This window comes from Rutidosis leptorrhynchoides, chromosome 2, assembly GCF_046630445.1.
Source record: "Rutidosis leptorrhynchoides isolate AG116_Rl617_1_P2 chromosome 2, CSIRO_AGI_Rlap_v1, whole genome shotgun sequence".
Taxonomy (NCBI): Eukaryota; Viridiplantae; Streptophyta; class Magnoliopsida; order Asterales; family Asteraceae; genus Rutidosis; species Rutidosis leptorrhynchoides.
Window position 1 is genome coordinate 207085137 of NC_092334.1, and position 23612 is coordinate 207108748.

The following is a 23612-nucleotide window of genomic DNA, read 5'->3' on the forward strand; positions in this document are numbered from 1 at the left end:
TAGTTATAGAAATTGAACCAAAGTTTGAATATGATTATTACCTTGTATTAGAATGATAACCTACTGTAAGAAACAAAGATTTTTTGAGGTTGGATGATCACCTTACAAGATTGGAAGTGAGCTAGCAAACTTGAAAGTATTCTTGATTTTATGTAACTAGAACTTGTAGAATATATGAAGAACACTTAGAACTTGAAGATAGAACTTGAGAGAGATCAATTAGATGAAGAAAATTGAAGAATGAAAGTGTTTGTAGGTGTTTTTGGTCGTTGGTGTATGGATTAGATATAAAGGATATGTAATTTTGTTTTCATGTAAATAAGTCATGAATGATTACTCATATTTTTGTAATGTTATGAGATATTTCATGCTAGTTGCCAAATGATGGTTCCCACATGTGTTAGGTGACTCAAATGGGCTGCTAAGAGCTAATCATTGGAGTGTATATTCCAATAGTACATACATCTAAAAGCTGTGTATTGTACGAGTACGAATACGGGTGCATACGAGTAGAATTGTTGATGAAACTGAACGAGGATGTAATTGTAACCATTTTTGTTAAGTAGAAGTATTTTGATAAGTGTATTGAAGTCTTTCAAAAGTGTATAAATACATATTAAAACACTACATGTATATACATTTTAACTGAGTCGTTAAGTCATCGTTAGTCGTTACATGTAAGTGTTGTTTTGAAACCTTTAGGTTAACGATCTTGTTAAATGTTGTTAACCCAATGTTTATAATATCAAATGAGATTTTAAATTATTATATTATCATGATATTATCATGTATGAATATCTCTGAATATGATATATATACATTAAATGTCTTTACAACGATAATCGTTACATATATGTCTCGTTTAAAAATCATTAAGTTAGTAGTCTTGTTTTTACATATGTAGTTCATTGTTAATATACTTAATGATATGTTTACTTATCATAGTATCATGTTAACTATATATATATTCATATATATTTCATCATATAGTTTTTACAAGTTTTAACGTTCGTGAATCACCGGTCAACTTGAGTGGTCAATTGTCTATATGAAACATATTTCAATTAATCAAGTCTTAACAAGTTTGATTGCTTAACATGTTGGAAATATTTAATCATGTAAATATCAATTTCAATTAATATATATAAACATGGGAAAGTTCGGGTCACTACACCAGCTATCGTGTTGGCGTTGCCTGGATTGCTCTTACTCATTCGCGGCTCTTCACTACTCATATTGATGATGCTTAGCCCGGTTATTCATTTCTACCTTATCTACATGCTGGAAGACATCAGTATAACTATACCTAATGACATCCCTAGTGTCATCTGCTTCCTCCATCTCCTCATCCGAACCCCTCTCTACCTGTGGATGGGTACCCAGATATGGTATTGGCATATTATGCCTCCGTTTTAGTACCTTTGCACCCTGATAAACCTGCAAGCCTATGCTCTCAACTTGTTCCTCAATCTCTACCATCTGACCCCCATGCTCTTTATCTACACCTAAGTACTCTCCAATGAGAGTAACAAAAATGCCTCCTCCTATTATTCCCCCGTCCTGTATTCATTCCACAACTTTGGACAAATAAAACCCAACACAGTAGGGGATATTAACAAAGCCTCTAGTGTCTCGAATGCACTTAAGGTTGAATAAATCGTTTAGGGTCACTTTCTCCTTGTTTCTACCTCTTTGTGTAATCGAGTTTGCTAAAAAACTATGAATTATGCGAAGCTCTGCTTTATTAATATCTAAATAGGAGTGTCTTCCTCCCCGTGTAAATATATTAAAATTTGACCTACACCTCCATATGACGTTAGCGTCAAAATCTCTATCTACCCTCTCACCTTGATAAATTAAAGTTGTACAATCAGGTGATAATAATTCAGCAGGGGTGTAAATCTGTAAAGCTCTAGCTATGTCTATCATAGACATCCTGTACATCCTACCGCCAAGTAAAAATCTAAGAAAAGTCTTATCGTCTAACCTATCTACATCCTTATTTAAGGCTATAGTACTCATTAGCTCAACACACCACTACTTATATACAGGCCTACGAGTGGTAAATAAACGTTCCCAATCAGGAAAAGAAGAGTTGCCATACCTTTGGATTAGTAATAGCTTAACTGGGTTAGCTAGGTTGACCCTTCCCAAAGGCTCCTAATCTATTACCCTTGGTACTTCCACATTTTTGGTTCAAAGATTAAATTTGTTACGTTGGTAAGTCGGGTAATCTCTCCAGCTTCGATTAAATCTAAGATTCAGATGTAACTCATCTTCATGAATTCTTGAGTGCTCTATTACATGGTGAATGGGAAATACTATGTAGGCAATAAAAAATTGTGGTTCTGGTTCATAGTATGGGACGTGTTAATCATAATGTTGTTGTTGTTCAGGTTGTGGTTCCGGTTGCGGTTTATGATCAGGTTCTTGTTCAGGTCGTCTAAACGATGATGCACCATCCGTATCTGTATTTCTCTGCAAAACATATTAAACACAAAATTTGTGCATCCAAATATGCATTAGTGTTAGCAAAATAACAAATTAAAACAATTATAATAACATGTTTAATCCATATTAAACTTATACTCATTTTCATATTTTTATCAATTCTACAATTTTTCAAATAAGCATATATGAAAAGGTATACAAAGTTCATAAGCATTCAACTCAAATAACATGTTAAATAACCATTACTAGCAATTAAACAAGTTTCAAATGGCATTTATATCAAAATAATCAAGTTCATGAATTTTAGACTTAAAAAGTCCACTTTGATGCTCAAAAATCATGTTTAGGATCAAAGTTTGGATCATTTAGCAACCTAAACATGTTACACTACTTAATTTAGTAATAATTCATAACAAAAATTGGCCATAACCTGTTTAAGAACACAAACCCTAGATTTCTAAAATTTCAAAGTTTAAGGCTTCAAATCATGTTAAATAGCATCAATCTAGGTTATACAAGCATAATATACTAATAATTTAACTCTAATTACACTAGAAATCATCAAAATTAAATTAGGTAAAAATTTTCTCAAGACCACTAAAATTCGAATTTAAAGAGTTTTAGAGGTGAAATCGTTACCTTTTTACTCCCAAATCCGAAAAAAGGCATCATTATAGCGGATTGTAGTACGAAATTTGGTAAATTTTTATGAAAAATATGGTGAAATATGAGAGGGTTTTGATGGTTGTTCGTGTATGTGTGTTAAATGTGGGGAAGACAGAACCAGTCGATGCTTTTTTTAATCTGTCCAATTTTTCAGCTCCATGCGATCGCATGGTGGTATAGGGTAAATCCCATGCGATCGCATGTGATCCCTGATTTTTTTTTTAAAACCTTTAACTTATAAAACATTTAATTAATTTAAAATTTTCGTTTCGGTACGTTGACGTAGTTCATTCCTCGATAAAATTTTAAAATTTGTCATTTAAAGCGTTTGTTTTAAAAGCAAAGATTTTTGAGTTTTTTTTTTTATGTTTTTGGCATACTTTAAATCAATAAGATTAAAAATAATGATATTAAAATTTCTCGTCCCTCCCTCGGGTAAAGTAATTTCGGTTCAACGACCTAATCTTCAACTCACGACGAATTTATAAAAATCAAATTTTTCACTTAATGAAATAAATTAAATTTTTGTTTTTAAATTCACACCAAACTTAAATTTAAAATGCATAATAATAAAATTTCATATCAATAATATCTAGAAACATTAATTTTTACAATCTTACATTTGGAAATAATATAGTTATATATTAATTTTAAAAACAAGGTAAAAATAAAAATAAAAATCTTTTTGGTCTTTTATCCCACTTTAATCAATCAAATATTATCAAAAATATACGTTCCTCTTTTGGCTAAAGTAATTTCGGCTATATTACCTAGTTTTACTCCTGACGAATTTCTGAAATATTTTGAATTGATTGATTAAAGATATTTATACCTAATGAACAAACGGTAAATTTCGTAGTGACGAATTAAATTTTTGTATGATTTCAATAATTTCGGTTTCGCATACCTAATTTTATTGAATATCAATTTAGTACTTTATAGTGAATGATTCAGCATTTATTATCAAAAGGTTAAAAGCAATAAATAAAAATAAATAAAAACTGTACAAACTTACCAGTGAGAAAGAATTCTCAGAGACATGCTTTAGTCTACTCATAGGAGAGTCGTTCGATTTGGTTTTCCATAGCTACATAAGCGTAACCTCGAATTTTCAATAACTTTTCTTCTAAAAATATGAATGGTCCTTCTCTGCATAAAGTAACGAACTCAGAATTGGAATGTGTTTGATTGTTTGAACATTTACCTTCGTGTGACCATTTTCCGCATTTATGACATCTTTCAAGGTGTCGTGCTCTTCTTTTTGTTGCGGATTTTGACTTTCCTTTACCAAAATATGTCTTATGATGATCTTTCCTGAGTTCTTTCCTTACTTCGTCCATTTTGCCTCTTATGAATTATACCAGTTCACTCGGGAAGATGTTATTATTACGTTTAGTAATCATAGCGTGTAGTAGTAGACCATGGGTTAGATCAAAGGAATTCTTCATCTCGTAAAACCTAAAAGAAATAAAAATTCAGAATGGAGGGAGAAGACTAGTTCTTTAGGGTCTGCTAGGGAAAGACCATTCGGATTCCATTCTCGAGAACTACACGAACACAGAAAATCTAATTTTAGACAACATTATATCTTAGAACATTTAAATATCCTCATACTTAGGTGGTTGTGGTGTCGAAATTGTGATTAACTTCATTATTAACTTCAATTGGAACATCAACAACTTGCATGTCTTTGACTTTTGCTTCAAGCCATTTGTTGATTTCCTCTGTAACATTCACAAATTCAATTAACATTGCCTTTTCTTTAGGCGACGAATTGGATACTAATCGATTACATAACTTAAATTTCCCCTTAATCCTAGCATCTTGAATTCGTTTATAAAGTTTCTTCATTGCACTGTTAAAAACGGGTTCATCTAATTTCGTATCAACAACGGGGTTCTTTGTTATCGAGTCATCATTAGGTGTTTCTCTATCTTCCCCACACTTAGGCGTTTTTTTTGGTTCAACAGTTTTGATTGGTGGAGATTGAAACTTTCAATTCACAAAGGTGACTGATTTATCACCATGCCTAAGTGTCATTCTACCTTCTCTTAAATCAAAGAACGCCTCGGTGGTTGCTAAAAATGGGCGACCTAAAATTAGAAGAATATCAAGGTCTTCTTCCATATTAATAACTATGAAGTTTGCAGTGAAGGTCAAACTTCCCACTTTAACAATTAAATTATTGGCTATTCCAACCGGGTGTTTAATGGTTTGATCAAATAATTGAACACCTATTCTGGTTGGTCTTAATTTACCCACTCCTAATCTTTTGTATAAGGAAAGAGGCATAACGTTTGCACTCGCTCCTAAATCTGCAAGCCCATTATACATAGCACCATCATTAAGCAAGCAAGAAATGATAAATTCACCTGGGTCTCCTACTTTAGTAAGTAGAGTTGGTTTGTTAACCTTTTCTGGGTGATCTTTTCTTGGTTCTTTCACTTCTACTTGAACTTCTTGTTCATATTTTTTTTTTTTTTGGAATGGGAGGTTTATATAGAAATTCTTCTTCATCACTCCAATTTGAAGCCTCTCTGTCTTCCAATTTTGGTTTTTCATATGTCGTTGACAACATATTTATGTTTTCATTTTGAGGGTTTTCTTGGGTGGTGAAATTATGATTGACTTCATTGTCAACTTCCCTCGGACCATGTATGTAATGTTTAACTATGTGACCATTAACTTTAAATTCAATCCCATTTGAATTTATTAACTCTATTGTTCCGTATGGAAAAACTCTTTTGACTATGAATGGTCTAGACCATCTTGATTTCAACTTTCCAGGAAATAGCTTGAATCGTGAATTGAAAAGAAGAACTCAGTCTCCTTCCTTGAATTCTTTTGAACTTCTGATTCTTTTATCATGTCATTTCTTCGTTCTTTCCTTATAGATTAACGAATTTTCATATGCATAATGTCTTAATTCTTCTGATTCGTTTAGTTGACTTAACCGTAGACGTCTAGCTTCATGCAAATCAAGATTACATATCTTCAAAGCCCAAAATGCTTTGTGCTCAATTTCTACTGGAAGGTGACATGGTTTTCCGTAAACAAGTTTAAAAGGTGTGGTGCCAATTGGAGTTTTGTAGGCTGTTCTAAAAGCCCAGAGTACATCCACCAATTTCAGGGACCATTCCTTCGGATTTGATCCTACGGTTTTCTCTAGAATACATTTTTGTTGGTGTTTTCAACTTGTCCACTTGTTTGTGGATGATAAGCGGTTGAGATTTTATGAGTTACTCCATATCTTTTAAAAACTTTCTCAAGTTGATTATTACCAAAATGAGTACCCCGATCACTTATTAAAGCTTTCGGTGTTTCGAACCTTGCAAAAAGACGTTTTAAAAAATTGACTACAACTCGTGCATCGTTAGTTGGGAGAGCTTGTGCTTCCGCCCATTTAGATACATAATCAATGGCAACGAGATTGTAGAGATTATTATGAGATTTTGGAAATGGACCCATAAAGTCAATACCCCAAACGTCAAATACTTCACATATTTGAATGACATTTTGTGGCATTTCATCACGTTGACTTATTTTTCCGGCCCTTTGACATGCATCACAGGATTTACAAAGAAGGTGTGCGTCTTTCAAAATTGTAGGCCAAAAGAAACCCAGCGTCATAGACTTTTCTTGCTGTGAGTTGAGGCCCATAATGCCCTCCTGTTGGTCCTATGTGACAATGGTTTAAGATTTGACTAGCTTCATCCCCGAATACACATCGGCGGATTATTCCATCGGGACTACCTTTAAACAAATGTGGATCTTCCCAGAAATAGTGTTTTATATCACTAAAGAATTTCTTTCGTTTTTGGTACGACAACCCTTTTTCAAGGAATCCACATACTAAGTAGTTTGCATTGTCTGCAAACCATGGAATTTCATTATAATCGATTTTCAAAAGATATTCATCAGGGAAGTTATCTTGTATGGCCGATTCATTTAGAACTTCTAATTCAGAATTTTCAAGACGAGAAAGATGATCAGCTGCGAGATTTTCTGCTCCCTTTTTGTCTTGGAACTCAATATCGAACTCTTGTAAGAGTAAGATCCAATGAATTAATCGTGGTTTGGCATCTTGTTTCAAAAATAGGCATCTAAGAGCAGAATGGTCGGTATAGACCACCGTTTTAGCTAGAACTAGATATGAATGAAATTTGTCAAAAGCAAAGACAATAGCAAGGAGTTCTTTTTCAGTAGTTATGTAATTCGTTTGTGCTCCTTGCAATGTCTTACTAGCGTAATAAATAGGTTGAAATCGTTTTTCAATCCATTGTCCTAAAACGGCTCCCATTGCAAAATCACTTGCATCGCACATGAGTTTAAATGGTAGATTCCAATTTGGAGTTATCATGATCGGCGCATTAGTGAGTTTTTCTTTAAGAATATTAAAAGATTTGATGCATTCATCTGAAAAGATGAATGTAGCATCGTTTTCTAGGAGTTTATTCATAGAAGTGTAAATTTTAGAAAAATCTTTTATGAAACGTCGGTAAAAACCGGCATGCCCTAGAAAACTCCTAACTCCTCTAACATTGGTGGGATGTGGAAGTTTAGCAATTACATCTACTCTAGCTCTATCCACTTCAATTCCTTCCTTTGAAATTTTATGACCAAGAACAATGCCTTCTCTAACCATGAAATGACATTTCTCCCGATTAAGAACTAGATTTGATTGCTCTCATCTAATAAGCATTCGTTCAAGATTAACTAGACATGTTTCAAAAGTATCACCGAAGACTGAAAAGTCATCTATGAAAACTTCCATGCATTCTTCTATCATGTCGTGAAAAATCGCCATCATGCACCTTTGAAAGGTTGCAGGGGCGTTGCATAGTCCAAATGGCATGCGTTTGTAACCAAAAGTAGCATAAGGGCACGTGAATGTGGTTTTCTCTTGGTCCTCGGGTGCTATTGAAATTTGAAAGTATCTGGAGAAACCGTCAAGAAAACAATAGTAACTGTTCCCAGCTAACCTTTCCAACATTTGATCAATGAAAGGTAAGGGAAAGTGATCTTTTCTGGTGGCGTCATTTAGTTTTCTATAATCAATACAAACACGCCATCCCGTTACAGTCCTAGTAGGAATAAGCTCATCTTTTTCATTTGTGATGACAGTCATGCCACCCTTCTTAGGTACGCATTGAACTGGGCTTACCCATGGACTATCAGAGATTGGATAAATTAAACCTGCATCGAGCAGTTTAATAATTTCTTTCTTAACAACATCTTGCATATTAGGATTTAGTCTTCGTTGGCATTGCACATATGTTTTATGACCTTCTTCCATAAGGATTTTATGTGTGCAATACGAAGGACTTATGCCTTTAATGTCATGAATCTTCCATGCAATAGCTGGTTTATGAGCTTTTAGCACGGAAATGAGTTGAGATTTTTCATTTTCCGTAAGAGAAGATGATATTATAACAGGTAATTCAGATTCACCATGTAAATAATCGTATTCCAAATGGTTTGGAAGTGGCTTTAACTCTAATATCGGTGGTTCTTCTATCTATGATTTGTATCGATATCTGTCTTCCTCTTTTAACATTTGAAGTTCTTCTGTTGTTGGTTCGTAATCATTAGCCGTAAGTGCGGCTAACATTTCAGCTTCATCAATTGGTTCAGTCCCTTCTCCTAAAGAACATTCTCCTGTTCCTTGTAATTCTGGAAATTCTTCTAACAATTCTGCATGTGAATCTATAGTTTGAATATAATAACATGTATCGTCTGCAGATTGCGGTTGTTGCATGGCTCTATCAACAGAAAAGGTAACACTCTCGTCCTCTATAGTTAGGGTCAGTTTCTTACCAAACACGTCTATTATTGCTTTATCTGTGTTTAAGAATGGTCTTCCTAATATGAGAGGAACTCGAGAATCTTCTTCCATGTCCAGAATAACAAAATCTACTGGAAATACTAAAGTACCAACTTTAACTAGCATGTTCTCCATTATCCCTCTAGGATATTTTACTGATCGATCTGCTAGTTGTATGCTTATTCGTGTTGGTTTCAATTCTCTAAGGTCTAGTTTAGCGTATAGTGAATACGACATTAAATTTATACTAGCACCTAAGTCTGCCAATGCTTCTATTGAACTAAGACTACCCAGAAAACATGGAATTGTGAAACTTCTTGGATCTGATAATTTTTCTGGTAGCTTATTCAACAGCACTGCAGAACAATTAACATTCATTGTAACAACCGAGAGTTCTTTCATTTTCCTTATATTTGTGATTAAATCTTTCAGGAATTTAGCATATCTAGGCATTCCTGAGATCACATCAATGAAAGGAAGATTGACATTTATTTGTTTAAACATATCCAAAAATTTGGATTACTCAGCTTCAAGTCTTTCTTTTCTCATTTTACTCGGGTAAGGAAGCGGTGGTTGATATGGTTTAACATAAGGCTTTTCCTTAACTGTATTATCTTCATTAACCTTTTCAACTGCCGGTTCTGTTTCCTTCTCTTGCTCAGGCTGTGGTGTCTGTGTAGTAGGAATAGAGTCATCAGAAATTACAGGTATTTCAGGTGGTTTAAGTGTAATACCACTTCTCGTGGTAATGGCTTTAGCTGTTTCATTCCAGGGGTTAGCATTTGTATCGCTAGGTAGACTCCCCGGTTTTCTTTCACCTGTCAACCTTGCTAGGTTACTTACTTCTTGTTCCAGATTTTGGATAGAAGCTTGTTGATTTCTAAATGCTTGAGCATTTTGTTCATTAGTTTGTTTCTGAGATGTGAAAAACTGCGTTTGAGATTCAACTAGCTTCGACATCATATCTTCTAAATTTGGCTTTTTGTCATCGGTTTGTGGTGATTTAATTGGAAAAATAGGTCTTTGCTGGTTGTAAGTATTATTAGATACTTGTTGATTACTAGGACCTTGTTGGTTGTTGTATGGAACATTTCGGTTATAATTCTGATTTTGATTGTAATTTGGTCTTGACGGTTGATAATTATTCTGATAATTATTTCCAGGCCTTTGGTTCATATATGAAACATTCTCTCTTTGTTCCATTGTTTGTTCAATACTGAGACAATATTTTGTCAAATGTGGTCCTCCACACTGTTCACAACTAATTCGTATTGTGTGAATATCTTTAGTCATCTTTTTCATTCGTCTCTCGAAAGCATCTAACTTTACGAAAATGGAATCAAAGTCATGGCTAGAATCGGCTCTAGCCGCTTTAGATGATCTAACGATGTCTTTTTCTTGATGCCACTCAATGGAACGGTGTCTTGTAAGCTTCAGTTACGGTTTTCTTCACAATGGAACCACCAGCTGCTATGTCGATGTCTTTTCATGTTGTAATGTCGCATCCTCAGTAGAATATTTGTACTATTTGATAAGTGTCTAAACCATGTTGAGGACATCCTCTCAACAACTTTCTAAATCTTGTCCATGCCTCATATAGAGTTTCATTTGGATTCTGCGTGAACGTAACAATTTCTCCTTGAAGTCTCACGGCTTTAGATGCCGGAAAGAATCTTTTAAGAAAATTTTCAACTAAGACATTCCATGTGTCAATCGCCCCTTCAGGTAACGATTCTAACCAATCTTTGGCTTCTCCCTTTAAAGTCCAGGGAAATAACATGAGATAGATCTGTTCATCCTCAACTTCTCCGATCTTAAATAGAGTACAAATCCTATTAAAGGTACGAAGATGTTCGTTTCGATCTTCCTTCGGTGCACCACTAAATTGGCATTAATTAGTTACCATGTATAGGATTTGTTGTTTGATTTCGTAATCTGGTGCATTGATGTCTGGTTGAGTAATTGCGTGACCTTGGCCAGTGCATTTAGCTCTCATTCGGTCTTCCATACTTAGAGGTTCCAGATTTTTCATGATTGAATTGATTGAATTTGAATCACTAGAGGATTCTGATTTAATGGTTTCTTCCTCGAAAATCTCTGGTTGAATGATTTGCGGTTCAGGAGGAATGATTATGTGATGATCCGGGAATTTGCGACCAAATTTAAACTTTAATCTTTATATGGTTCCGACACGATAAGCAAAAGTCTGTAATATTGAGTCTCGAAAGTTTTGAAATCTGTGTTCATGTAATCATTTGATCTCTGACTATTCCTGAAGATTCACGAACAACTATGTGTAATTAAATATGTATATAAAAATATAGATGTATATATTAAATTGAACGAAAATAACACCATTCAATCATCTGATTAAATGTGTAAAGTAATATACAACATAATTAAGATGTTATTAAAAATAAATATATATAGATATATATGTATACGAATTATGTACACAATTAATATAATATGAATGTAGTAATATATATAATATATATAAATATTAAATATTCTAATATGTTGGCTTATAGAATATATATTATCTATGTAGTGAAATGTAAAGATAATTATCATTTGAAATTACAAGTTAGAAAATAAATGATATATCAATATTATTTCATTATTATTATTGTTAGTATATTATTTACCTGATATTTAAAATATAATTAAATATGTATGTAGTGTATATATATATATATATATATATATATATATATATATATATATATATATGATATAAATTTATATATGAATATATATGATGAAATATATAAATATTCAATATTTAATAAATATTATCATATCATATATAATAAAATTATTACATAATTAATAAATTAAATGTAATTTACAAGTTGAATTATAATTGTTATATTATTATTATTAGTATTGTGTCATTTAAAAAGTATAATATGAAATTTGTTACATATAATTATTATATTATTATGATTACTCTTATTATTATTAATATTAATATTAATATTAATATCAATATCAGAATAGTGTGATTATAATATATTATATAAATATAACATATATATTTAATCAGTTATATCATTATAATTATAAATAGTTAGAAAAATTATAATCTTTGTATTATTATGATTAGTATTAATATCATTACTAAAAATTATTACTTATTATCATTATATATTTTTTTTCATTATTGTTATTAGTATTAATTTGATTAGTAACATTATGATTATTAATTCTATTATTGTTATTATTAGTGTTTTTTTATAATTCTAATAATATTAATAATATTATTATTATTAATATACTTAAATAATTATTAATAGTAATTGTTTTATAAACTATAAATCAAGGAGCGTCCCAATTCTGTTTCTTGTATCCATCACAATGTAATTAGAATCCAAACTCTGTACTAATCACGATCCACTCACTAGCAAATGTCCAAAAATTAGTTAGGAGTCATACTCCACTTTTATTTATTTATTTCCTTGCTGTATTTTTTTTGTTTTTGTTGACTGCAACCAGCATAAATTTGATCAATTCAGATGTAAATCGGACATTCCACTTCTTCTCAACTACCATTATCAATTATCAATTATATTCAATTCATTTAATGGAATTAAAAATCAAAAAACAAGCTGGAACCGTCGACTGTCACGGTTTTATCTTCATCTTTCAATTTGATAGATTTCTAAATAAATTTTAAAATTTGTTAATGCAGGATTGTTAGAAAGATTTCGTTTAAACTAACTGCAAACTTTCAAGTTCCAATCTTTATTAACGAGTTTCAATTTTGGAGTCAAGCCTTGAAAGTAAAAGTCAAACAAAATGTTCTTGAGGGAAATTGGAACTCGTCTAGATGTTTTAATTTAAATTGATGATCCTAACAGTTTCTAATATCTATTTGAAACCCTTTTCATGTTACAAGAATTGTCTAAAAGTGATCGGATTTTAAAATCATAATAAGGTTCTTCACGCTATTTTTTTTCAGTAAGTTTGGTTTTAATTTCTTTTATTTTGATGTCTGTTAACAAAAACCAATTTAGAAGTTGTTTCCAATTCATATAAAAGTCTAAAATTTAACTGTTAGATTGGTTGTGTGGATTGATATGTGTTTTGGGTCGCCTGGTTTAATCGATGAAGGAGGAGAAGAAGATAACAGGAATGTTACAGATTAAATAAACTTAAACGGATCATAATTTCAGAAAAACTGCATAGCTTGGACGGTTAAGGTGTTTGTGTGTTAGCGAGAGGTCGCGGGTTCGAGTCACGTACCTGCCAATTTTTTTAGAAAGGGCTTCATGAGGTAGTCACTTGTTCTTTTATTATTATTATGATTATTATTATAATTATTGACTATTATTATTATTATTATTATTATTATTATTATTATTATTATTATTATTATTATTATTATTGATTAATATTGTTATTATTAGTATTATTATTAAGTATTAGTGATATTATTGGTATTATTATTATTATCAAGTATTATGAATGCCTTTTATTATTAGAGATATAAATTAGTATTATAATTAGTATAATTATGACTTATCACCTATTAATAATTTTATGATTATGTAAGTATAAGTATTGTTAATATTATTATTGTTAATATTATCATTAGTATTATTAAAAGTATTACTAAAACAAAATTTTACCACTTTAGTATTATTATCACTAGTATGATTATAATTATTATTATTATCATTTTATAAGTATTAGAACTATTATTATTGACATAAGTATTATTAATAATAGTATCACTTTCATTAAAATGATTACCATTAACAAGTAGTATTATTATTAAAAATTAATATAAATTACTAAAAGTATCATTACTTTAAATCTAAATTTTATTAAAAACTATTATTAACACTATCATTAATATTATTAGTACTATAAAAATTATTATTATTACTAGTATAATTATTCTAGTGTTATTACAACTAGTATTTTGTAAAGAAAAGAGTAATTACATAAAAGTATATTTAATATACATAACTTAACTATATTAGTATACAAAAGGAATACATTTAATTAAATAATGAAATATATATAAGTTATTAATATAAAAATTATATCCCTAATAATAATATGTATATATTTATTCGATTACGATTATATATATATATATTAATGAATACACAAATGTTATAGGTTCGTGAATCCGAGGTCAATCCTGCTTTGTTCAGTTGTTCAATATAGTCATATGTATTTTTACTACAAAATACATTAGGTGAGTTTCATTATTCCCTTTTTATATACATTTTTGGGCTGAGAATACATGCAAATGCTTTATTAACTGTTTTACAATATTTATATGTGTGAGTTTCATTAATCCCTTTTTAAATGCTTTTGCAATATATATTTTTGGGACTGAGAATACATGCGCTGCTTTTATAACTGTTTTACGAAATAGACACAAGTACGTGAAACTACATTCTATGGTTGAATTATCGAAATCGAATATGCCCTTATTATTAAGTCTGGTAATCTAAGAATTAGGGAACAGACACCCTAATTGACGCGAACTTTAAAGATAGATCTATCGGGCCCAACAAGCCCCATCCAAAGTACCGGATTCATTAGTACTTCGATATTTATATCATGTCCAAAGGAGGATCCCGAAATGATGGGGATATTCTTATATGCATTTTGTGAATGTCGGTTACCAGGTGTTCAATCCATATGAATGATATTTTTTGTCTCTATGCATGGGACGTATGTTTATAAGAAATGGAAATATGAAATCTTGTGGTCTATTAGAATTATGAAATGATTATTTATGTTAAACTAATGAACTCACCAACCTTTTGGTTGACACTTTAAAGCATGTTTATTCTCAGGTATGAAAGAAATCTTCCGCTGTGCATTTGCTCATTTTAGGGACATTACTTGGAGTCATTCATGACATATTTCAAAAGACGTTGCATTCGAGTCGTCGATGTCATCAATATTATTATAGTTTAGATATATTATGAAATGGTATGTATGCTGTCAACTTCCAATGTATTAAAAGTTTGTATTTTCAAAAACGAATGCTATGTTTGTAAAATGTATCATATAGAGGTCAAGTACCGCGCGATGTAATCAACTGTTGTGTGAATCGTTTATAATCGATATGGACTTCGTCCGGATGGATTAGGACGGGTCCTTTCAGATTAGTGGTTCAGGATCTCTGAATTGTCCTTGAATATCCTCCGGGTTCTCATTTGTGAGGTCGGGTTCAAAAAATGGATTATCGGAAATTTGAATTGGAGTGCTTGGTTGACTAGATGATGATTCTAAAGAAAAATCAACGGCGACAATATTGGCTAGATGTCTTGATCGGGTTACAGGTGGTGAACGTATGAAAGGTGGTGAACGTTTTGCTCGGTGCATTCCCTGAATATCCTATTAGTTATAAAGATAAAAATTATATAAGTTATCAAATTAATAGACTTTTCTGCTTTTGCCCACGTTTCGAATAACCAAAAGATGCAGTAGGGAGCCAAATCCTTTAAGTTGGAAAATCCACAACTCAGCCACTAACAAATCAAACTATTACTACGAAGCAGAAAATTTCGGATGTCTATCAATTTAACCGCTTAAAATAATTTTTTCGTCGAAGTTTAAAGAAAATAAAGAAAATTCTATGTCCTAAAAACTTGAGCGTAGAAATGAGAAAGAAAAAGAGTGCGTCGAAAAACGTCAAAAAATAAAAGGTCGAAAAACAATAATAAGAAAGTAAAGCGTCGAAACTTAAAAGTCTAAAAACTAAATATTAAAAATTACATCTAAAGGAATTAAAGCATAAAAGGAATTCTATATCCAAAACGGAAATAACTTAATTAGGCACTAAAATCTATTAAATATTAAAGCGATAAGTGACGTCGTAAAATTCTAAAGTGCCTAAATCTTAATCTACAGAAAAAGCACTTAAGGGATTTTACGGCAAAGCCTAAAAATCTAGAAATATAAAGTAACTACGGCAAAATACTAAGTTACGAACAAATTACGAACGAAAAATATACAATATACGAATAAATGATTAAAAAGATATAAATATAAAAAGAAACTAAATTGATAAAAAATACAATTTTATAAAAATATTTAATTTTATCTTATTATTTTATAAAAGTATTAATTTATGTAGTTAATAAAACTAATTAAATCTTAAAACTTAAAATACAAATTTAATTAAAACTAAAACTAATTAATATTTAATTAAAACCCTAAATAACTAATTATTAATAATAATAATAATAATAATAATAATAATAATAATAATAATAATAATAATAATAATAATAATAATAATAAACCGTAACCCTAATCGTGTCGTACTAGGTACCAGGCCTGTCTTTTCACCTCATGCGACCGCATGAGGGTTCTTTGGTTTCTCCATGCGATCGCATGGCTTTAGGTTCCAGGCCAAGTCTTGGGCTGCTACAGTACCAGGCCCGTATACTTTTAATTTGTTTTTTTTTAAGTTTAATATATATAAAATATAAATATAAACTTATTAGTTTTATAAAAAAAATATTACTTATTATTTTTATAACTCTTTAAAATATAAACTTTTTAATTTAAAAACTTAAAAATATAGAATTTTTTTTATGTTTTTATATTTATAAAACTTACGTATTTGTTTTACAAAAATAGCTTAAAAACTAATATTTTTATAGTGTTTCGCTTTCGGCGTTGTTGAGTTCCTCGGCAGCGGCGCCAAAAATGCTTGATGTTGCTCGAGGTGTAGTACGAAATAGATTATATTTTACTACGAAATGCTATTAAATACCATACAATTTACACAAGTTATTTATTTATTTATAGAATGGATATACCTAAACCTTGCTACAACACTTATAGGCAGTGTACCTAATCGTAGAGTAGTGTAGTTTTTAGTAAGTCCAGTTCGTTCCACAGGGATACAACTAAGTTTAACGCTATATTTATTTTAAACTATATTTGTATATATATATATATATATATATATATATATATATATATATATATATATATATATATACAAATAAGTAATATTATTATTGTTATAAAAGGGGGTTTTACCGTTTAGTGACCGGTTTGTCGCTTTTCCGTCTTAAGTCACAATTAAAACCTAATGTAAAATATTAAATAAAAATATAACTTAATTTAAAACGTAAAGTAAATGACGATAAATAAAAATGCGAATAAATAAAAATGCGATAATTAAAAGTGCAATAATTTAAAGTACGATAAATAAAATGACGATAAATAAAGTGCGATGAGATATAAATTAAAAGAATTATGCTTATTTAAACTTCCGTAATCATGATGTTTGACGTGTTGATTTTAATTTATTACCATGGGTTAATTATCCTTTGTCCTAGATTATTCGATATGTCCATCTGGTTTTGTCCATAATAGTCCATCGGTCATAATTATAAAGTGCGAGAGTCTTCGCCAAATTAAACTTATACCCGAAGTCAAATATTCCAACTAATTGGGGATTCGAACTGTAACAAGGTCTTAATACTTTGTTTAATGAATACACCAGGTTATCGACTGCGTGTAATCCAAGGTTTTAATACTTTGTTAACAATTACACCAATTACCCTTGAATGTAATCCACCCCTGTTTTAATGAGTCCAGTGACTATTAATCCATCCCCGTGTCCGGTCAAATGAATAATTATTAGTATTTATAGATATCCTGCCCACCGTACCCAGTCAAGCGTATGTGGTTAAATATAAATACGTCAAATTATAAATCTCTATATTAAATCAATGAGATATCATTTAATTAATATAAAACCCATTAATAGCCCATAGTCCAATTTCCACAAGTGTCGGTCTTTTGTCCAAACCCCGATTATGGTCTAAAGCCCAATAGCCCCGTCTTTAATATTTAGTCCAACATCACGATTACTTCGGTTTAAATAAACATAATAATAATTTAGCTACGAGACATTAATTTAAAAAGGTTGAACATAACTTACAATGAGTATTAATCGCGTAGTGTTACACGGACAGAATTTCGACTTACAAACTTAAAACATTCGCCACTATAACCTTATTATTATTAACTTAATATTAAAATTATAATTATAAAATAATTATAAATAGATATTGAGAGATAGAGGGTAATTGAGAAATATGGTGTACTGAACTCGTCCATTTCGTTGGCTATTTATAGCACCTAACCACCATTTCACTGCCATACGATCGCATGGAGATAAGGCAGCCAGGCCATGCGATCGCATGGCCTCCTGATCTAGCTCATAATCACTTGTCTTCTTGTTTGCAGACGATTTTTAATAATATAATATAATATATATAATTTTATATAATTATATATATTATATTATATTCATGTGCATAGTTGACTTGTAATTTTAGGCCTTTTGCGTCGCGCGTTGATAGTTGGTTCATGTCCCAGTTTCAGATTTTCGAACGTCCTTTCGTACGATTTAAGATCTTGTTTTTTGCGTTTTGCGGCTTGTACTCTTGTAATTTCTAGTCGTTTCTCATCAATAAATTGAACCACTTGGATTGTACTTTGTACTTTTTAGCTTTTTTGTCGTTTGCGTCTTTAAATCGTCGAATCTGTCTTTTTTCTTCACCTTTTATTATGTAAACGAATATCACTTGTAAATAAAACAACTGCAACTAAAAGTTTGTCTTTCTTGAAGGATAATGATATTAAATATGTGTTCATTTTTAGCATTATCAACAAGTCATTGGAACTAAAATTACATGTTAACTATGCTCGAGAATATAATATAATATATATATATAATTATATAAATTTAATATATATATATATATATATATATATAATATAATAAAAACCGTCGGCAGGAAGGGGTTAAGCAAGTGTGAGCTGGAAGGGACGGCTCCACGATCGCGGGCGTGTTTCCCTTTTTCCCTCCTCGATCGCGTAATTGCTGGGGTCCGGTCAACGTCTATAAAACTCGATGTTTCGGCTGAACTCAATTCATTTTTCATCTATAACTTTATATTACTTTGTTATATATTTATTTTATTTATATTATTATTATTATTATTATTAAAGATTATTATTATTATTATTATTATTAATCTTATTATTATTATTATTATTAGTATAATACATAAAATACTACGCCGAGGTTCTGCTCAAATGTTTACAAAATGGGTTTTTCGAGCGGGATAGAGCTAAAGAAATTATGGGTTATAGCTATGGAGGTTATGGGTATGATTCATGGGTTTTGTTCGTGAGGTCAACCTAGCGTTTATCATTTCCGTTGTGTTTGCGTACTTTCCTGCAATATTGAATCACAATATTGATACGTGAGTGACGATTCCATTTTATTATCTAATTTCATTTCTAATATTATTATTATTATTATTATTATTATTATTATTATTATTATTATTATTATTACTATCATCGTTATTATTATCGTCATCATTATTATTATTATTATTATTATTATTATTATTATTATTATTATTATTATTATTATTATTATTATAATTATAATTATTATTATTATAATTATCATTTTAATAATTATTAGTATTATCATTAGTATTATTATAATTATTATTATTAGTATCATTATCATTAAAACTATTATTAGTATCATCTAATTATTATGATTACTATTATTATCGTTATTATGAATATGATATAAATGATAACTAAAAGTTACTAGATAAGGTGATTATGAAATAACAAGTATAAGTAGTAGAATTTAGTTAATATACTGTTAAGAATATGGCTTAGATAAACTTTTCATTTTTATTAGAATTATCATTAATATTAAAATTATCATTTTTATTAAAATTATCATTTCTAATAGAAATATCATTTTTATTATAAAATATTATTATTATTATCATTTTAGAATTATTATTAAGAAATATCATTTTTGATAGAATTATTATTATATTAAAATATTATTATTATTATTACCCTTATTATGATAAATATTATTAGTAAATATTATAATTAAGACAATTTATAATATTATTACTAATATTAAAATTATTATTATCGTTATTATTAAAAATATCATTATTACTAAAAACTATATATTTTTATCATTATCACTAATATTATTATTAGAATATTAGTATTTCTACAAATAAAATGATTATTATTATCAAGATTATTATTATCATTAGCAGTAATTATTATTTTTAATATTATAATCATTATTTTATCATTATAATTATTATTATTAAAATGATTATTATCATTATTACAATATAATAAAACTTTTGTTTATTATTATTATTATTTTATCAAATAAATATTTGATAGAAAAATATATTTACTACATGTAATATTAAAATACATATCACTACAGTTTTAATCATTAAAATAAAAATAATTATATTCTATATAAATTAATTACTTAAAATATAGAATAAATATAATTTAATATAATTATAAATATAATATGAATCATTAATATAACAAGTATATTAATATTATTGATATATAAACTTGTTATATGTTTTAATGTATACGTAACTGATAATAGGTTCGTGAATCTGAGGCCAATCATGCACTTGTTCAGGGCCATCATATACGTAAATTACTATGAAATACAGTATTATGAGTTTCATTATTTCCTTTTTATATATATTTTTGGGCTGAGAATACATGCGCTGCTTTTATAATTGTTTTACGAAATAGACACAAGTACTTGAAACTACATTCTATGGTTGAATTATTATACCGGATATCACCTCTATTAGCTTGGTAACATAAGAATTAGTGTTTATTATAATTGCCACTAATTGTCGCGAATCCTAAAGATAGATCAATTCTCTAACAGACGAGTGGTTCTGTTCTCTACAGACGAGTGGTTCTGTTTATCCTTGGGTATATTTTTGATGCCTTTGTTAATATGGGTTATCATGTGTTCACTATATGAATGATTTTTGTACACAGGTTATATGTACGTTTAAATATTGGAAGTCTTGTGGTCTATTAAAATTATGGAAATGATTGATTATGATAAACTAATGAACTCACCAACCTTTTGGTTGACACTAGTAAGCATGTTTATTCTCAGGTATTAAAGAAATCTTTCGCTGTGCATTTGCTCATTTTAAAGATATTACTTGGAGTCATTCATGGCATATTTCAAAAGACGTTGAATTCGAGTCATACGAGTTCATAAAGATTGTTATTAAATAAATGAAAGATTTAGTCATTTATAGTTTGGAGCTTTTGTGAAATGGTATAAATATTGTCAATTATCGTTGTAATGAAAGTTGTCTTTTAAAAACGAATGCAATGTTTGTAAAACGTATCATATACAGGCCAATACCTCATAATGGGACCAAATGTTATTGTATTCGTCCATATAGATTTGGAAGGGTCGTCTTAACTGTACTTAGTATAAAATGCTGTTTTTAGAATATCGCATTCATCAACACGAACCAGATGATACCCGGAACGTAAATCTATTTTTGAAAAGAACGAAGCCCCTTGAAGCTAATCGAATAAATCATCTATCCTCGGGAGAGGATACTTATTCTTCACTGTTCTTTTGTTCAGTTCTCGATAATCAATACACATTCGAAGCATCCTGTCTTTCTTTTTCACGAACAAAACTAGCACACCCCATTGTGAAGAACTCGTAAAAATAAACCCACAATCCAACAGTTCTTGGATTTGAGACATCATTTAACGTATCTCAGAGGGAGCTAAACTATAGGGAGCTTTAGCAACTGGCGTAGTCCCTGGCACTAGGTCAAATTTATACTCTATTTCTCGGATCGGCGGTAACCCTGGAAGATCATCTGGAAACACTTCTGGATATTTAGACACCATAGGATATCAAATACTAGTTTCTTTTCTTTCTCCACGTCAATCACATAGGCTAGGAAGGAATCACATCCCTTGGTAAGGGATTTCTGGGCTTTCATCATGGAGATAGGAGGACAACATCAAGTTTTCCCCGAGCTACCACTCATCTCCCATTTGGTTAAAGGAAAGATATAATCTTCTTATGACCTTAATACTAGCCTTATGGTCGCTTAGCTAATCCATTCCTAATACTACATCAAAACTGGGTATAGACATCACTAGGAAAGTCGCAGGGAATATACAACTGTTTATATCAATGGTAGCTCCAGATACACACATTATGACTGGAAACGTTCTACCATCACCCACTTCAACACTTAGAGGATCAGTAATCACATTAACAAGCATATTCAACGTAGCACAAAGAGTAGTTGATATAAACGAGCGATTTGTTCCCCAATAAAATAACACCCGAGCCAGCACAGATTTTATTAATAACATATTAGTAATTGCATCGTAAGTAGCAGTAGAATCGTCTACTGACATCCAGAAGGCTCTTGCTTCAGGTGGTGGAGGATTCTTTCATTTCTGCCCGTGGTAGAAGCAGAAGATCTTCCAGCTGACACGGCACGTACCCCTGACCCTAACCGTACCTCGGAATACACTTCCCTTGCAGATGGGAACTCTGCAGATCTATGACTTTCAATCTGGAAATTCCAACATACATTTTTCTTGAATGAACAATGTTCAGGCTCATGCCCCACTGTACAATATCGTAGACACCATTTTGTTAATGCTTAACATGGCCCACTATGTCAAGATTTGCAAGTTCTACACCATACTCTTTGACCACTTGACACTGATCTGCCCTGACACGATTGCCCTTTAGGATTAAACAGACTTGATTTCTTAGACTATTGGCTAGACTGACTTGCCGCTGGTTTCACTTGTGACACACTTTCAGTTCCCGCACTTCGGGTAGCCTTAATATTGCCTTCAGTAACCTTTGCCCACATATGAGCTTGTGATAAAGTAGTAGCAAGTCTTGCAACTGTTTGGTACTCGGGCTTTAAAATTTCCTCAAAGCATTGCACCCGAGACTGGTCATCGGGAACCCACTGGTGAACGAATCTTAGTTTATCCATAAACTGTTCAAAAACTTCATCCGCTGTCATATTCCTCGTCATCTTTATTTCCTAAACTTATGCTTCAATCGGTTAATATCGTACGCCGTATAATATTATTCACGTACTTTTGCACCAAATTATTCCTAAGTGACTTGGTTGAATTATTCTTTAGATAAAGAGGCAATGATCATATCCCACCATACCATCGCTCAGTTCTTCAAAAGCCGACTAGAATAAATCACCCGTAGTTCTAGTTTACACTGACAGGCTTTCATTGCTTGTTCTACTTCTCTTAACCAATTCATTGTAACAACTAGATCATGGTGACCCGAATACTCAGGGGGCTTGCAGTCTAAAAACTGCTTAAACGTGCACTTTTTCTTTTCTTTCACTACTTGCTGAAACACATGAGTTTGAAATGAGGTCATCACTGGATTTTGATAATGATATTGAGGTTGGGAAGGATACTGGTATTGTTAAGGAAATTAGTATTGCACTTGGCATCGAAATTGATTTCAAAACTAAGGTTGTTCAGAAGCACTTCCCATAGGTACTGACACATACTGAGGGATGGTGAATCCAGGAGGTACTTGCGGATTATCAATTATTGAAACACTAGTTGCACTGACAAACTAGGCCTGTTATCATTCAAATTCTGGCACTCTATCCCTTGATTCTTGTAACCGACTTTCCAAATTAAGAACATATTCAGCTTAATCTTGCTCTGCACTATGCTCCTCTGAAGGTGCTCTGAAGATTCTGGGTTTAGGGGTCCGAGGGGCATTGTCTTTCCT

The 23612-nt window shown here is 30.8% G+C and overlaps 1 non-coding gene across 1 annotated transcript; it reads left to right on the plus strand.

The window, feature by feature from the left end:
- Positions 1-10482: 10482 nt before the first annotated feature.
- Positions 10483-10589, plus strand: LOC139895009 (small nucleolar RNA R71). The gene has a single exon (XR_011775481.1). It is a non-coding gene; the product is annotated as a small nucleolar RNA R71 (small nucleolar RNA).
- Positions 10590-23612: the final 13023 nt, after the last annotated feature.